This window comes from Macrobrachium rosenbergii, chromosome 48 (assembly GCF_040412425.1).
Source record: "Macrobrachium rosenbergii isolate ZJJX-2024 chromosome 48, ASM4041242v1, whole genome shotgun sequence".
In the NCBI taxonomy this organism is placed as follows: domain Eukaryota; kingdom Metazoa; phylum Arthropoda; class Malacostraca; order Decapoda; family Palaemonidae; genus Macrobrachium; species Macrobrachium rosenbergii.
In genome coordinates this window covers 39442424-39457769 of record NC_089788.1, presented here as the reverse complement: position 1 = coordinate 39457769, position 15346 = coordinate 39442424, and the positions used below count along the sequence as shown (strand labels likewise).

The 15346-nt window shown below is 42.5% G+C and overlaps 1 protein-coding gene across 4 annotated transcripts in view; it reads right to left on the bottom strand.

The window, feature by feature from the left end:
- The window catches only part of mys (myospheroid), a 233752-nt gene that overhangs the window by 74327 nt on the left and 144079 nt on the right, over positions 1 to 15346 (bottom strand). The window lies entirely within an intron of this gene.

The following is a 15346-nucleotide window of genomic DNA, read 5'->3' as shown; positions in this document are numbered from 1 at the left end:
AAGTGTTTGTAGACTGAAAACCCCTGGAAAATTGGGTAATGAATTGTTTCTCCTGAAAAGATACATTACAAACGTGAAGACTATCTCTTCTAGTTCAAAAGTTAGGGCCAAAGTTGAATTCCTATCTGACCTTTGACCTCTATGAATGAACTTGGCATTGACCTCACTCTACAAATTGGCATCACAAGTGAACTATGCTTGCTAAATAAGAAATCTATCCTATACAGTTCATAAGTTATTGGACTGAAATAAATTCATATTTGACCAGAAACCCCACTTAGGTCAAAAGTCACATTCCTTTCTTTACCAAAATTTGATTAGTTTCTGCCAGTTAAAAGTTTAACTTGAGTAAAATTTCTGTAAACAACCACAAATTTTTTGCAAAGTACTGTTAAAATAAAAACTAAATTTCTGAGTCCAGTCCCGTGTCAGCCGGTGAAATTCCATTACAGCACGAATTTCTAGGTATAACCTTGCTAGATATACCAGAGAAAAGAGCTTTCAGGAAAGCTGGGGTTACTACCCCCAGTCGGCGTCTTCTAGGAAGACGTCGGTATAAGGAGGAGGGTGAGTGAAATACCACTACCACGGAAACCTACTCGAAAGATCTCTCCTATCAAAACCCGGAACAGAGCGGTGAGCCGTTACAGCCCCCACACCAAACACCCGCCAGGACGGCGACACCAGCGCCACCTACCTCATTCCATTTTCTAGCACGTGAAATTCTGTTTCTTTTGTGTGCTCGTCTCCATTATTTTGGATTTTTCTGCTTTCTGGAGATGGCGTCGAGCAGCTTTACCATTTCAAGTTAAGTACCATCTTCTTGTGGGGTTTTGTTCTATTTTTGGCTGTTAAGGTCTCGTATTTTCATAAATATTGAGATCTTATTATGTCGCCACGGCGTCCCCCGCCAGCCATGTCGATCATGCAGGCGACTCCTTCTGTTCTTTTCAGTTGGAGTTGTCTCCTCGTCGTTATAGATAAAATTTGCCCCCTTTGGTCCCCTTCCTGGTGGTTCCTTGCGGTGGCTCCCCCTTATGATTTATTTCATTGGCCTACGGGCCTTTGTGAGAGTGATGCCCGTCTAGGTCCCCCCCTCCAGGTTGGGTTCCTTTTATTTTTGGTCTTACTAGGCTAATTATTTTGCTTGAAGATGGTGCTCTCTTGTAGTTTTAGTTTTATTTTTATTATTTTGTTTTGTTGTTTACCTCGGGTGCTGGCGGCAGCCTCAGATCTAACCGCTTCCCGTGGTAGGCTACGCTCTCTGTTGAGCACATTTTTAGTTTTTATAGTGATGGTTATTTTGTGGAGTAGGCTTGTTTGCTTCCATCCCCTTGCCCTGGGTGGGGAGTTCAGGTTGAGGAGTTTTGTTGCTGTTTCCTCCGGGATCGTTTTTCGGTGGGCAGAGTGAGCCCCTTAGTTCTCTTCCTCCATTTGGGGGAATCGAGTTCTTTGGATGTGTTTCCTCTAGGCTAGTCGCCCTTGCCCGCCATTCTCGATCCTGGTTGGTTCTCAGCACAAAATTTCTCTCCCTGTTGCTTCCTCCTCCCTTCTGCCCTCCTTTTTCCTAGCCTATATTAGGTTAGGGTCCATATTAGGCTTCGCCTAGGTAGGAGTCGGGCTTGGGTTGTGTTGCTTCCAGTCATTCTACCCTTCCAAGATTCATTGTCTGGGAGGTATGGTGCAGTTGAGCGGGTGAGTTTCTCCCGTCTCCTGTTCCTTCCTGGTAGCCTACTCTCCTCCTCCTCCCCCCCCTCCTCCTCTCTCCAGCCTTGCTCTACTCGTGCGGGTGACGCTAGATGGCGTTTTCTCCGAGTTCAGGGACTTCTCCTGTTGGTTGAGAGATTCGCTCCCTCCCATATCGTCCCTAGCATCGCTGTATTGGGGTTGGTGGTTTGTTTACTCGAACGTGTTGAAGTCACTATCCATTCCTCTCGTCTCCCCGTCGGGTTCGTTGATACGGTAAAATATATATTGCTTCAGCCTATGTTATGAACATACGAGCATTTTACCTGTCTTGTTTCTCCAGCGGGGAAGTAAGGCGGAAGGTTTTTCATTTGGAGAGGAGCGGATCCTTCCGTCCTCTTGAGTTCTTACCATCACTTATTACTGTTATTATTTTTGTTTTTGTTTTTAGATAAGTCTGTTTATCTACAGGAGTATTTTCCTTAATTCATTATATATATTATATACGTGAGTCGGTCCTATACCGGGGCTCCGCCGTTATTTTACTGGCAGCCCTTATGGTTGGTTCCTGGTCTCTCTTTCCTTCATTCCCCGGAGTACTCCGGGGTCTGAAAACCTTTACCTTCCACTCTGTGTAATTTAGAGCTTATTGGCCCAGTTTATGATTAGGAGTTCTTCTCCGCCGGAGTATTCGGTTGCAGTTGAGTTTCCGGCCTTGCCAGCTTTAGTTTGCTTAGGGTGGGAGGTTCATGTACTTTTTCTACTTACAGACTGTTCGCTGTGAGGAGCCGGGTGCACCGCCTCCCTCCAACAACCTTAGTCCGGTCACGTAGTTTGCCGGACCCACGCTGGTTGTGCGGTCCGACTGGATGACCTGGTTGTCTGGCACCCTGATGGTTGTGAGGTTTGCTTTGCTCTCTGCACAACTGTCCAGGATGAGTTGGTAAGTGACAGTCTTTACATTACTCCTGCTTTATGCTCCTCATATTGTATATTGTATATTGTTTATGAGGTTCCCGGAATGGTTTTCGTTCTTAGCTAATTGTTGGTTTTCTTACAGGCGGACGAAGCTTCCAAGAAGTCTGCCTTGGAATCCCTCCCGGGCCTGGGTGGCTGGGTTTGGCAGGAACGTTCCGTCGGGAAGCCCCTACGTCCTCGACGCCAGGTTGAGGACTTGCTCTACCCCGCGCACGGGTGGCGGCCGCAGTGCCTGAAGACCTTGCCACCCCTATCATCCAGCAAATCCGGGATGAGACCCAGCCACCCCAAGTGGATATCCTCTACGCTGAGGTCTCGGAGGACGTAGCCGCCATGGATCTCAACCTGGAACCAATGAACATAGAGCAGGACCAGGTGGTAAGTGGTGAGGTAAGTGAGGTTGTTGGGGCGGGCCCCCCTTTATTTGACTCCCCTGCTTCATCCATTTCTTCATTTTGCAGGTTTTGTGAAGTCTTCCTCCTTGGGTGATAGAGCTCCGTCTGCTATCCCCAAGTTGAAGTTGAAGACTTCATGGAAGGCGAAGGGCTACAAGTCCTCGACTTCCAGAAGGCATCGCCCTTCCCCGTCGAAGGCTAAGGTTTCAGGACCTGTAGCCTCCGGGAGCAAGTCTGGTTCCTCCAGCAAAGGCGCGAGTAAGAGGGCTGCAAAACCAAGCCCTCCTCGCCAACCTGCTTTGATGCAGAGGCCTTTGCCAATCAGCTTTACAAAAGCGTTTTACAGAGGACCTAGATTCTGAGATTTAACAAAATCTCTGAGAAGTTGGCCAGTCATGATAACATACTGGCGGGAATGGCTCACCCACCCCCAGCCGAACCACAGTATGTTATCCCGACACTGCGGACCTCCCGCCGTTCGATGTCGGTAACCCTTGGCGTTTCGCACTCCGGGCCATCCAACATGATGGCAAACTGACACTTGATGGTCTTGGCACGAGGCGGTTGGAGGAATTGGAGTTCTTCCCCCGATCTCCTGCCCCCTTACCCAGGCTTCGTGAGGCTCACGGAGGAAGCTTGGATTCGGTCAGACAAGGTTCCTAGGGAGACTGTCATCGTCCCTAGGGACCAAGCTCAGTCGGCTCTTCTGCGCACTCTGACGGAGTGGCAGGCAGATAATACGAAGTTGACTCCTTTCAAGGGCAACTTACTATGTTCGCCCTGGGAGACAACCTACCCACCCCTTGCTTGGACAAAGTCGCTCTGGCTACGGCCCGAGCGTGCTTTGATGGTAATCCGTTACCACAGCTAAGGAGACAGACCCTACTTCCTGGTATTCCCAGGAAGTAATGAGTTCTGGTTAGGCGCCCCGTCCACTTTCACGGTCGGGAAGCTGGACCCCTTCTGCGCTTCCACGCCAATTTAGTGAGCAGCTCCCAAGCTGCCGGAAGCTCTTTGAAAGCGGAGTTTGATGCTCGGGTTAAGTTAGCCCGGTCCTTGAACTCCGTATGCCTTACTGAAGCTACTGCCGTCTCCTGCTCGGACGAGCCATTCTTCCAGGTTTGGCTAAATCCTTGCTGGCTGGCTTCCAGTCTGACTTGTTTGAATTTATCATGGCCAGACTGGAATGTAGGAAGTTCATCTTTGCCGATGCGACTATCCGCCACGAGCCTAACAAGCTCGTGAAAAGCTCGATCTGGGGACCTAACCTCTTCCCTGAAGAGGAGGTCACGAATGTTATGGCCGAGGCTACACGGGCCAACCAGAGTCTTCGTTCTCGCTGGGGCATTTCTGCCTATAAAGCGTAAGACCCCAGAATCGGCCGGCCCCCAATCGAGAGGAGGCAAACGCTTCAGGAGGCATAAGAGGCCCCACCATCAGGCGGTAGTCCAAGCCGTCCCGGTCTCGGCAGTAGCACAGCCTTCTACTTCAAGGCTCACCCCAACAGTATGTGCTGGTCAACCAGCTGCACCCTCCTATGTGGCCTCACCGGCATACAACCCCACATATGAGGGCCGTGGTTACTTTCACGGCCTTAATAGGGTTGCAAAGGGGAGGAAGAGGCAAAGCCCCTCATAGAGGGAAGCCCAACACCACCCCAAGGGAAGACCTGGACGTGGTAGGGGAATAAACCCGCTCCCTCCCACTGAGAGAACACAGGTAGGCGGTCGCCTGTTTTGGTTCAGGGACCAATGGACCTTCAGCCCTTGGGCACACAGCATTGTGTCCAAAGGACTAGGATGGAGCTGGATCAAAACCCTCCTCCTCTAACCAGGTTTTACCAGCCACCCACATCAATCCTAAAGGATTACGTGACAGAATTGCTCAACAAACGAGCAATAAAGAAAGTAAGGCACCTAAAGTTTCAAGGCAGGTTATTCACTGTTCCCAAAAAAGACTCCGATCAGCAAAGAGTGATCCTGGATCTGTCGGCGTCTAAATCTCTACATAAAATGCGACAAATTTACGCATGCTTACGGTAGCTCAATGCGGACTCTACTTCCGCGTGGAGCCGTCACCACCTCTATCGATCTTTCAGACGCTTTATTATCACGTCCCGGTTGCGCGGCGGAACTTCTCTCAGTTCCTCGGTTTCAGACTCGGGAATCAAGCCTACTCCTTCAGGGTCATGCCCTTCGGTCTGAACATTGCGCCCAGGATATTCACAAAGCTGGCGGACACGGTAGTACAACAACTCGGTCTCGAGGGATATCCCTAGCAGCATATTTGGACGATTGGATAATTTGGGCACCAACAGTTCCGAGTGTCAGAAAGCCACGTCCATAGTCATCAATTTCCTGGAGTCGCTAGGTTTTCAACTGAACAGAGAGAAGTCCCGCCTGACTCCGAGTCCCGGTTTCAGTGGTTGGGTCTCCAGTGGGATCTGTCATCTCACACGCTGTCCCTTCCGCCTCCCAAGAGGAAAGAGATAGCATCTCTCACCAGGAGATTCCTCAAAAATCCATCAGCATCCCGCCGGTCCCAAGAAAGGGTCCTTGGATCTCTTCAGTTTGCCTCAGTGACAGACCTGCTATTAAAAGCGAAATTAAAAGACATAAACAGAGTGTGGCGGAGTCGAGCCAATGTCAAGCTCAGAGACAAGGTCTCCTCCATTCCTCAAATCTTAAAGACAAGATTGCGACCTTGGACCTCGGTCAGAGGCCTGTCCAATACAGTTCCGCTTCAATTTCCCCCTCCGGCACTAGTTGTTCACACAGACGCTTCCCTAAGCGGCTGGGGATATTCACCAAAACAAAAGTACAAGGAACGTGGTCCACAATGTTTCAGCAGTTCCATATAAATACCCTGGAAGCTATGGCGGTCTTTCTAACTCTGAAGAAAATCCGCCCCCCCAACCGGATTCATATCAGGTTGGTATTGGACAGCGCAGTGGTAGTTCATTGCATCAACAGGGGCGGCTCCAAATCAGGCCGAGTAAACCAAGTAATGGTTGCTATCTTCTCCCTGGCGAACAAGCACGGCTGGCACCTGTCAGCCACCCACCTAGCGGGGGTACGGAACGTGGTGGCGGATTCCCTGTCCAGGACTACTCCGTTGGAGACGGAGTGGTCCCTGGACGTGGAATCTTTCAAATGGATTTGCCGCCGGGTTCCGGGCCTCCAAGTGGATCTGTTCGCAACGGAGAGCAACTTCAAGCTCCCTGTTATGTGGCCCCAACCTGGACCCTCAGGCGTACGCCATAGACGCAATGACAGTAGATTGGAACAATTGGGAGAAGATTTATCTTTTCCCCAATAAATTTACTGCTGAAAGTTTTACACAAACTCAGGACATTCAAAGGTCAATTAGCCCTAGTAGCCCCTATTGGCCGAAGAGCAATTGGTTCCCTCTTCTTCAGGAACTGGGATTCGGAGTCTTCGGATTCCCAAGCCCATTCTGACTCAGACAGTACAAACCAAGACTGTGTCAGCTTCCTCAAGAATTCAGAATGCCCTAGTTTTATGGACTTTATAAAATTCGCAGCCCAAAAGGAGCGAACATTGACCCTGTCAACACTCTGTTTTTAGAATCAGATAAAAGAGATTCTACTATTAGACAGTATGACTCAGCAGTCAAAAAATTAGCCTCCTTCCTAAAAGCATCTGAAGCCAAAATCATGACAGCTAATTTAGGAGTTTCCTTCTTTAGATCATTGTTTGAGAAAGGCCTTGCTCCGGCCACTATTACCACAATCAAGTCAGCATTAAAGAAAGTATTTCTTTACGGCTTTAAAATCGACCTTACAGATTCCTACTTTTCATCTATCCCCAGAGCATGCGCTCGTCTGAGACCAGTATCACGCCCCACAGTCTGTTACGTGGTTTCTCAATGACGTCCTCAAGTTAGCATCAGAGATGGATAACTTTCATTGCTCTTATCAGGATCTGTTAAGGAAGACTTTATTTTTGATTAGCTTGGCTTCAGGTGCTAGAATCTCAGAGCTGTCGGCTCTCACTAGAGGTGATAATTATGTGAACTTCCTCCCGTCTGGAGAGGTCCTCCTTTCCCCTGACCCTAGATTTTTAGCTAAGAACGAAGACCCACAGGACAGGTGGTCTCCTTGGAAGGTGGTGCCCCTTCCTCAAGACCAGTCTTTATGTCCAGTTTATACACTTAAATCTTACCTTTTAAGAACTCCACAGAGTAAGTCGGGTCCTCTTTTTATCAGGGAGAAAGGTGGTACTCTTTCACTAAATGCTATAAGACAACAAATTCTATATTTCATTAAACAGGCCAACCCAGATTCAGTTCCCAAGGTTCATGATATTCGAGCAGTTGCTACTTCCATTAATTACTTTCATAATATGGACTTTTCAGAGTTATCTAAATTTACGGGTTGAAATCACCTCTAGTGTTTAAACGCCACTATTTAAAATCGCTCAAGCCCTGAAATTTTCTACCATAGCTGTGGGAAGTGTCATCTCCCCACCTTAATTAATCATATCCTTATCCTTTCCTTTCCCCCCCGCCCGCCTGCCTCATTTACTTCTCTGCTTATTCTCCTGGTTGATTATACCTCACTGCCTGGCTCCTCATATTGATGTTTCTTGTATCTGTTGATGGAAAAAGTGTAATCTGACATGCCATGATTGTTTTTTTCTTATGGGGTACTGGACAGTTTTTATTTGGCTCCACGTACCCCAGATATATGTATATGTTAATGCTCATTGATTTTGTCTCTTACGTGTTTAGCCTAAGTTTACGTGTATAGTATTAAGGTTATATTTGCAGTTATTTTGTGCGCTTTTCATGTTTCACCTTGCTTTAAGTAATTTTAAGATTTTTTGGGGCTTTTTCTCCGTCGTGCTGGGGACCTCCCACGTTTCATAGTATTAAGTTTTTGATGTGCCTTAGATTTAATATGCCTTAGTCTTAGTATTCTTGCTACATGGAAGAGATTGCTTAATTAAAATTATTTTGGTAAAACTTTTGCCTTTTCTTCAGATTACCCCCATTTTTTTTTCCTGGTAGTTGCAGCCTTGGCATGATTCTCTATCACGATTTCACCGGCTGACACGGGACTGGACTCAGAAAAGGGATTTTGACAAAGGAAAATCTATTTCTGAGGAAGGTCCCGTGTCACCCGGTGACCCTCCCTGAATCACCTAGTACTCTCCCCCCCTCTTGCACATGCCAAGTCTGGGGTTAGTGCTAGCATGGAATGAGGTAGGTGGCGCTGGTGTCGCCGTCCTGGCGGGTGTTTGGTGTGTAGGGGCTGTAACGGCTCACCGCTCTGTTCGGGGTTTTGATAGGAGAGATCTTTCGAGTAGGTTTCCGTGGTAGTGGTATTTCACTCACCCTCCTTATACCGACGTCTTCCTAGAAGACGCTCGACTGGGGTAGTAACCCCAGCTTTCCTGAAAGCTCTTTTTCTCTGGTATATCTAGCAATGTTATACCTAGAAATTCGTGCTGTAATGGAATTTCACCGGGTGACACGGGACCTTCCTCAGAAATAGATTTTTCCTTTGTCAAAATCCCTTTATTTTTGCATAGCACTGTTTAAATAAAAAAAATTTTAGAAAATGACCCAGGGCCCACAAGCATTAGATCTATAGCCACTAATCATCATTCTCTTAAAATTTTTCCATCACAGGGTGCTGGAGGCTGCATCCTGATATTTAATAATTTGGATCTTTTCTTCTATTTTACGTTCTTTTAAAATATTTCATGCAGTTTAGATGGTTGGGACTGTCTTTGGGACCTTTTGTATTTGCTGGAATGTTCAGGTCATTAATTAATTAACTCATTATTTATTTTATATATTTATAATATCCAAAATATATATTTTAAAAAATTATTATAACAGAACATCTGATTGATTAATAAGCAATTTACATTGAAAGACATTAAATTCATTATTGCAATTTCTTGAAACTTATGTTTCAGCCTTTAAGTTCTTTTAGTTTATGGCACCTGATGAACTAAAGATCTAACTTTTTCAACATGAATACACTGGAACCAAATAAGAGCAAAGATTGGATGTTGCAAGATGATCCTTATGTTGCCTCCACACTCTTATCCCTGAGACTCATATACAATCATCCAAAGTGGATGTTATGGGCATATGTTGCCTCCTATACACTTATCCCACATATCAGACCTTCAAAATACAATGACCTCCAGTCGGCAGAACTCTGAGTAAGATTTAAAGCCAAAGTTTGCATCATATTGGGTTTAGGAGTCAATGAGTAGAATAGATGGATAAAGGTCTTAAAATTAACCTCAAATCGATCGATCAAAAATCCAGCAAAAATATTTTGTTTATGAGCTCAATAAATTTTAGGAAAAAGACATGGAATGTATTTTGAAATGGAATTTTCAATTCTAAATATTAATTTCAATATACTTACCTGGACACTTCCTAGGTTCCACCCACCTTCCCACTCTCAAGTGTGTTCCCAAACTGATGATATCATTCTGAGCTCTTACCATTTATTTTGTTAATGTTTCAAATCTAACACAACAAGGTGATAATTGGTTTCTTGCAGATAAATTATTCAATCTTAGTTTCTTCTTTGGTAGTTATTTCTTTTGGTGATAATGTTGATAAGTGTTTTTACAGAGCAAAGCCAAAGAACTAAGTGCTGTATGAAGTATCCAGGAAAGTTATTAATTAATTTTATTTCTAATGAAATTTCCATTAAATGTAGTCCCTATTGGTAAGGTACATGTTAAACACAGGTGACCAAAAAACATTCCTAAATGATTTCATAAATTAATCTAAAGAAAGAAAATTTATGTTTCAATCATTGTAACAACTTCATTGAAAAATGGGCTTTGTTCTCTCTCTTTCTTTTGTGGATTAAAAGAAAAGTTTTTCCTTCTCTTTCTATCTTTAAACTGAGGTTATGTTTCTTTTATTTTTTTTTTTCAATCACATTTTTAAGCTCTTCAGAACAAAATATTGAAAACCTTTTCAACTATTTTAAGTTACAAATTTTTCCTTAAAATTCGACAAAGCATGTTTGCTGACAGAAAACTTTTGGAGTCTATTTCAAGTCTTGTTAGTTCATGAATGTATTGATAACAGCAGAACTGGGGGCAGTTTCACTCCTGAAAAACAGACATCAAATTTTAAAACACTGTTACTCTTCACAAGATAACAGTACAGGTGGTTCTAGATTTTAAGGTTTGCTTCCTTGGCCATTCTAGAAATGTGCCTTGGTTAGGCATGTTCTCATCATAAAACAAATTGCCAGTGAGAAACAAATTACTGGGTGAATTACAAAGAACTTAGTGAGTGTCCTTCAACATCTGTCTGTTAAGACTTTCTGCTGATTCACTAGATGCTCACATTAGTTCTTGGAAGCAGATGGTACTACATGTCTAGAACTTTTTTTCTTTCCCTCTTATTAAACCACCAGGACCAAACTGAATGCTCCTGAAAAGGAGTATAAAATTAATAAACTTGTTGAGATAGGTTCCATTTCTGTTTCTTAGCACAACAAAAGTCCTCTACCTGTTCTTTTGAGCTTTTCTTTGTGATTAGTCCCTTCTTTAGAGTCCTGTTATTTTGTTGATCAGGATAAAATTATCAGCATCAGGGAAAGTTAATTTTACCATTGGGAAAGCATCATTACTAAGGAGCATTGACCCTTTTGTGAAAAAACTGCACACAGCCTACTTGCACTGGGAGTTCAAAGCTCGAGTTAAGGTTACATATGTAAAATTTCTCCACTGAGAATGTGAGCCAAAACTCTGATGAAGCAGAACCCAAGAGTAAATGGGAAATTCTACATGGAACTTGAGTGCAAAAAATGCTGTTGGGGCAAGACCCTAGAGGGAAGATTTCAAAGGTAGTACTAAGAATTCTTATCTCCTGAACCGATACATCTAGGTAATGACCTTAACACTACGGGGTTAAGGAGAAAATGATGGGCCACTGTCAAAAACAGCTATTTATGGTTGAGCACAGCTACCAATATGATTTTACATAACTGTTCTGTTACTTTACTACTGAGGTGTAAAAGGAATGACATTCCTCCCATTAGCCTTGGAAGTACGTCTATCATCTTCAAGGCTAATATAATTACTGCATTTTCATCATCAAATCTTACGTTCCCTAAATTTTGGCCACAAAGCTAAGGCCAGTGTTTATCTTTAGGTATGAAAGCCTAACCGATGGCATTAGGCCTATGTTACCTTAGCCTAAGGTATGAAAACATTGGATAGTTTAGCCTAATGTATTGTAGCCTATGTTGAATTTAGACCTACATGCTTATGTAACATAACCTACAAAAAGAAACGGATGTAGTGGCATCTGAAAGCTAGCATAAAAGGCTTACTATACACACAAAGTTGCGATCACAAAACACTGCTCAAGTTAGGAGCAGAGTTAATAACACTAAACAGTTTCCGTTCCTCTTTGGTGGGCGTAATTGGTTACTGGATTCAACTACTTTGGTTACTTCCTGAAAATCCTAGTAATCGATTTCTTTTTGAGTAATCTATTATTTGTAAATGATTACTCTTTACATTTTTCTTCTTTTTTATCAATAATTAGAGAATACAAGCACACTGTATCCTTAATATTAGAGTCAGATTTGCTTTGATACTTTAACGGTGTTTCATCTGAATCAGTAGATGGCGCCTATGGCAGAAAACAATTGAAAAAGTTTAAAAAATGGTCACTAAATTCAGAACTCAATTCACTCAGTACGTTCTTGTTAGGTGTCAAGGCCAGGAACGGCGGATGTGCAAAAGGCTGCTCAGCTGCTGACATTTATAGCAGAGGCACTAAGTGTGATTTTATCTGATAGTTGATACCTATTAGTATTTCATTATTTTCCTCTCCTCTCTCATAAATATTTATCCAAGCTTCTGTAAGCAGTAGATCAGTTAGAGCCACAAAGAACAGTATGGAAAAATATGCGAAACCAGTTGACATTTGCCAAGGACAAAATTCATAGTACCGCCCCTTGATATGATTCGCCTACTATCATATTATCTTTCACTGGAGAAACCTATACAGACAGTCCCTGGTTATTGGCAAGGGTTCTGTTCCGAAAGCGTGACAATAAGCGAAAATCGCCGATAACTGAAAATTGGTTGTCGGCGCCTCTTGTCAGGTATGTACCGGCACCAATACGGGATTATAGTGCTGATAAGTGGAAATTGGTACACATCAGCGCTGAAAATCGCCAATTTTCATAGCTAGACGAGCACCGAAAAACTGGATCGCCGATAACCGAGGACTGCCTGTACTGTATATGTATCCATTCATATATAGTACTGTCCATACATACACACACACTATATATATATTCAATTTAAAATCTGAGGAGGCCTAACTGCCTAACAAAGATACAAAACTGCTCTGCATTACAATCCTCACCAAGATTTGTTGCAAGGATAAAATTTCCTTTTCTGTCACATCCCCAAGAGACAAACCTATGTTTTAGATTCCCCAGACTGGGACATTCAACCAGCAAATGTCTCACAGTCAAGGGCACAATGCAACCATTACCTAATGGAGGATTTTTGCCTGACATCAAGACCCAATGGGTGAGTCCTGTATTAGCCTGCAAAAATTTTCTTGTCTAATTGGACATAGAGATTTGACCAAGGAGACTGAAGGGCCACTGAACAATGCATAATGTGCATTTTTTTTATTTGTTGCAGTATTTTCCCAAAGGGACTGCCAAGGGTTTTTAATTTTCTGATCTACTACAGGATATACATCTCAATGTAGTAGCAGGCATCTTCTGGGTTCTGGGAAGGTGACTGCTGACTTAGTAAGTTGATCAGCTTGCTTGTTCTGAAGAACTCCAACATGGGAAGGCACCCAGTAAAAATGTACTGCTTTACCTCTTCTTTTTATTAAAAGCAGCCATTTCAATATCTCCAAAATCAGTGGGTTTAAAGAGTTAAAATATTCTAAAGACTGAAGAACACTTCTGAGTCACAACATATAAAGAAACTATTTTCCTTCTGAGTTAAAATTTCCTTTAAGGCCTTTAAAACTGCATGCAGTTCTGCTTCTTTCTACATCAGGGAAGGCAGCTCCAAAGCTGACACCAACATCTGACTTTGTGCCATCTGTGAAAACTACTAAGGAGTTATCATGTTGAGAGGAATGACCTACAAATACTGAGTTCATTGCCTCAATGGACATTTCTGCTCTTGTTGAATAAAAATATCTACAAAATTTTACCTCTGGAAAGTTCTGGGGAGCTAACTGAATTCCTAGCTAGTAAAATCGCTGTCCTGAGGATGTCTAGTTGATGAGTTATAAGTTTCACTCTAAAAGCAAATGGCTGGGGTTAATTGGGGTGATTGGATACTTACCTACTATTAAATTAGCTTATACCTTCTGCACCGATAGGTGAGTCAACATTCAAACAAAAAAGATCGTAAGGCTGACCCGGAAGACTGTCTAGTTCACCTGTTTCTCCACCACGTGTGTTCGAACGTTTTAAGCCCTAGTCAGAATTCTCCTTGACAGCCCACTAAAATGTGGGGAAGCTGGGCAGGATGTCAATTTAACACTAGGCAAGTATCCAAATAAGAAATTTTATTATGAAAATTCATGTTATTTGGGAGGAACCTTACCTACTGTTAAATTAGCTGATTCCCAAATTGAGAAAAAGGACGGTGGGTATTGCAGCTAGACAAAATTCTGCTCACCCAAGCAAGCTAAGAGCTTCTTGTATGAAACCCAAAACATTCTCAGCTGATCTGGAATCCTCTCTGGGTAATACAGTAAAACCCCCATATTCGGGGGATATCATATGACACAATGGGTTCAAAATAGCTAAAACCTGCAAATACTTAGAGCCCTTTTAAAAACACTTAGAACTGCCTATTTTGATAGTTCAAACACAGAAAAAACTAAAAATGCTTATAAGGTATTATCCTACTTCCAATGTGGTTAGGTTCTAAAAAACCCATCATCTGTTGGAAAAAACGTATCTCGAATATAGCCTAGCCTACACTAGGGTACTCAGTACCATGTATACATATATGGTAGCCTAGCCTACACTATAAAGTATACTCTATACATACATGGTATAGTAATTATTAACATCAGCTAATTCTGGAGGTTCATGCAGAGTGACTTATGATAATTCAATACAAAGAGAAATTGAATAACAAACAAGAATTAGCTTAGCCTACACTATGGTATATTGTATACAAACCCGGTAGCCTAGCCTACATTATACTGTACTCTATATTCACATTTCGTATTATACAAACATCAACATAATGAACATGCATCTTTTCCATGGATCTTTTAAAATGTTATGCTTTAGTTCACTGTATCCAATAACATTGTATATATTCTTATACTGGTTTTGTATTATAAATTGTGATCATAGCGATCAATGTTTTGGTTTGGAAATTGTTTAAGCCTTGTTTATTTCGCCGCACTTAACTGAGTTCAGAGCGCTTTTCTTGCTTCTAGTTAGCGTAAATGAATCTCTAGATACTTTTTTATATGGGGCAAGGTTATTTTTTGTTACACTTCAGAAGAGTTTTTTTAAGTCGAAATATAACTTAAATACGGCTCGTTGTGGAATTAATTTCGCTACTTTTTTCATTAATAGATGAGTCAATGACGTTGGCCGTTTTGGGGGCGTTCGTTTGTGTAAAAAATCAAGATTCCGTTCACTATTTTTGCTTGATTTCATCGTAATGAGAGATTTACGCATTTATCGTTTATCGGCGTAAAAATAGCAGTAATGTGTTCTTTCATGCCCAGTAGTTTTGATTAAAATACTTTCTCTCCAATTTTAATTACGGCCAAGTTTCATCTATGTTGCCAATGCACCATAATTTACAGTCATTTTAGCAGCTTGAACATTGTTTTTCAGCTTAAGCTACAACTTGCATTAAATTTATAGTACATTTGAAATCTTTTATCAATACTCGAATAAGGGTATAATGTAAAAACATATCAGTCCTATTCTATTTAATGTCATTTGTGACATAACTACGGTGTATAATTGTTTGCTACTGTATGATGGCTGAAATATAAGCAAAACAACTGTTGTTATCCAATTCAGTTTTGAGCAAAACAACAGTTTCTCGTTTGGTTGTTTCTGGCTGTACGCATTTACATAAGAGAATAACGTTACTAACAATACTTTTCTGAGCTCGGCCCCGTGTCACCCGGTGAAATTCCATACTAACACGAATTTCTAGGTATAAATATTGCTAAGTATACCAGAGAAAAAAGCTTTCAGGAATGCTGGAGTTACTACCCCCAGATCGAGCGTCTTCTAT